This window comes from Macrobrachium rosenbergii, chromosome 20 (genome assembly GCF_040412425.1).
Source record: "Macrobrachium rosenbergii isolate ZJJX-2024 chromosome 20, ASM4041242v1, whole genome shotgun sequence".
NCBI classification, from domain to species: domain Eukaryota; kingdom Metazoa; phylum Arthropoda; class Malacostraca; order Decapoda; family Palaemonidae; genus Macrobrachium; species Macrobrachium rosenbergii.
Window position 1 is genome coordinate 45,793,391 of NC_089760.1, and position 3,386 is coordinate 45,796,776.

The 3,386-nt window shown below is 38.0% G+C and overlaps 1 protein-coding gene across 1 annotated transcript in view; it reads left to right on the forward strand.

Moving 5' to 3' along the window:
• Nucleotides 1-303: 303 nt before the first annotated feature.
• The window catches only part of LOC136849329 (complement C1q tumor necrosis factor-related protein 3-like), a 41,521-nt gene continuing 38,438 nt past the window's right edge, over nucleotides 304-3,386 (forward strand). Inside the window, exon 1 of the mRNA XM_067122689.1 lies at nucleotides 304-382. The gene's annotated coding sequence lies outside the window, so the exon portion shown is untranslated. The remainder of the gene's footprint in view (nucleotides 383-3,386) is intronic.

A 3,386-nucleotide genomic window follows, 5' to 3' on the forward strand; every position in this document is an offset into this window, starting at 1 on the left:
ATTTTTTTTTCCATTCATCAGGAGTGTTTAACTCGTCTTCAGCGTCTGCAGTTATGAGTGCCAGACTCTCAGTCATTTCTGCACCCATAATATTTATAATTATGTTATTTATTCCTTGTCTGTCCTGGGTATATTTATTCTTCAGGTTAGGTTGTGGGCGTTCCTTCCAAGAAACGATTACTCCTCCTTCTTTGTACCTACAAAGGCCCAGATGGACGGGAGGGTATAATAAGACCTCCTTAGATGGGAGCCATGTGTGTGTTGGGGGGGAGGGTGGGGGGGGGGCATTCTCCTGTCCAATGGGCAGTAACCCCGCCTAGAGCTATTTAAACAAGAGAACAGGTACCTGAGGAGCTCAGAAGAGGATCCGTGGCTCGTCAAGGTAAGTCGAGATTGCACGTTATCTGTTTCTTCTTAGAAAGATGTTAATTATAAAGTTCATTTGATCGTAAGAACTTTATAGAAGCAAACTTTCTGCTGCACGCACCGCGTATCAGTCCAAGATAGGTAGCAGTGACACTTTTCATCAGTCAGAATCCGATCAAAATCACAACACTCCGGCGTCGCCTACCTCGGCAATGACTACTACCCTCATATCTAACTGTGTGTTGATGAAACGGTGAGTTGACCTACTTACAAAATAGAAGACTAACTCAACATTCATTAATATCCAGATACTGAACTTGAAAAAAAGCTCGATATATAACGATCAGCAGTCACTGAATCTTAGATACACAAGTGAGGATGAACGTGACACCGTCCAGTCAATGCCAAACGTCGAGGTAGGTATCCCCATTAATTGCTGTGAACCCAGAGATTCATATATTTTCTAAAGCTCGTACAGAGAAAGAGCAGTTTTCGTTATTTCTTTCAGGACACCGTTAGCCATTCCTTTCATTGCGAAATGTTCGGTAAGACTCTGACAGTTTACCATGTCATTTACGTAATCACCGTCGGTTGTTCAGAAAATGCCTTTTGGGAAGCTCATGACATCGCGCAAAACAGTTCTTATCACTGAAAATTCAGTCACGCATTAATCAGTCCTTCCGTTCCCAGAATAATTTACGTTTGTTCGTGAATCGAGAGCAGAACTCAGTTACAATAGTAAAAATACGGCAACTATAAAAGTCCTGGCTTGTAAAGAAAAAATAAAAGCGATAATAAGGAAACGAACATAAACGTGGAAATTAATATAAGTCGAAAAAAAGGTAAAACTCAAACCTTCCCCCCAAAATAATCTCGTTTATATATCAATAACAAAGAGTTTCCGACATTTCAAACAACATTTAGTTCTATAATTACGTAAGATATAAAATATTGCATCTCTACAAATAAATGAATAAATAGATAGAAAAAATAATCAACCGCAAAAAATTACAGAACTGGGCGAAATGGAGCCCACACAACACGAAAAGCTGAGAATGCCACACAAACGTCAACTGGAGAGAGGACAAGAGTGAAACACTGAATCCATAATTATGTATAACGTAAGAGTGAGAAAACTAATCACGAAACCTTAATAACGCTGTCATAACATGTGGCCTGAAAATGCATATACGGGAGTCAGTACACGAAACAATGGTTATAGGAATTAGAATACTCATTATATATATATATATATATATATATATATATATATATATATATATATATATATATATATATATATATATATATATAAGAGGAGCTTTCGCCTGTTTTCCAACATTCCTCTTCAGCTGTAAAAGGAAAATCTCAAAATTAGTAAGAAAAAAATAAAAAATATACAAAATTTTTAAGAAACACTTGCATTAAAATGCACTAGAAAGTAAAAAATACATTTTTGAGACACACGAGGATTTTCTTACAATTAATCATGTGTGCAAAAATAAAAGCGTGTGCGCAAAACATGGAAGTTAATGCTACAAGAAAAGAAATATATTTTTTTTTATTTCTTGTAGCATTTCCTTCCATGTTTGGCGCCCACGCTTTTATTTTATTTTTGTACACATGATTAATTGTAAGAAAATCCTGGTGTCTCAGAATTTATTTCTTACTTTTTAGTGCATTTTAATAGAAGCATGTTTTAAATCTTTTAAATTTTTTTTATTACATACTTTTTAGTTTTGATAGAAATTGTAACCAATTTATTGAACGTGATATCCTGTAGCTACAAAGAAGGTTTGAAAATTCCGTAGAGTTTTTAACTTATTCTACCGAGTCAAGGAAGGTGTGAAAGATCCGAAGATTTTCATACAAATCCTGCAATACTGGAAGAGGTCACTGTAGGGTTACTAGAGGTCACTGCTGAACTACTGATCATGCAAGGTTGTATTGTCACTGGGCCTGAGTAACCATGCAAAATTTCAAGTCCATCAGATGAAGGGAACAGGTAGAAAATTGACTTACAAGTTCTGACCCAAACAGACAGATGCAGAAGTCAAGTAAGAATTTTAAAAATTGCAAACGTGAAAACAACCAATGTGGGAAATTATAAGGACAATTCAATGGTTGTTTTGGATAAATTGCTTGTCAGGTAAGAATTTTGTGACGGATGATTCCGAATCCTTAAAGACCTCAGGAAGTGGTGGATGGGCATTCGGTTTTGATAAATGAAATTGCCAGTTGAGTGCTTGAAGTAGATCCTCCTGGGTGAGGTCATATTGGTGGCCCCAGCAAGATTCTGTTGCAAATTGACCTCATCCTGAACTCTTTCAAAACAGATGAAGGAAACCACTAGAGTATTTGTAGGTTTGTCATTTTATATATATACTTGCTGACCAACCCAGCACTGCATGGGATAACTCTGAATGACAACCGATAAACTCTCTCTCTCTCTCACACACACACTTTTTCCCTTCTTTCTCCTCCCTAACACCCCTTCTACTCTCTCTCCCTCCCTCTCTCTCACTTTTCCCCCCTTTCCCCTCCCTAACAGCCCCACCTAATCTCTCTCTCTCACTTCCTCCCTCTCTCTTTCTCTCTCCAACCCTCCCTGTCTCTTTCCTTCTTCTTCTCCCAAACACCTCCTCTACTCTCTCTCTCTCTCTCTCTCTCTCTCTCTCTCTCTCTCTCTCTCTCTCTCTCTCTAACTCTCCTCTCTTTCTTCTCCTAACACCCTCTCTCTCTCTCCACCCTCTCACTATTTCTCTGTCACCCCTTCCCAACGCCCACCCCTTTGGTGCCATTGATGTCTTACCCCCGATATTCTTTCCCAGATAGTAAGTCATAATTATGTATACAGAAATTAGGTATGATAAATTCTTAAAGTTACCAAGTCTATGGGCACAACCAGCCCCATTTCAGTGAAGCTGATTTCTGGATAGTAAGTCATACTGTAGGTATAACAAGTTTGGTTGAAATTGCTCAATGCATTTCAGAGTTATTGTGACATACATGCACACACA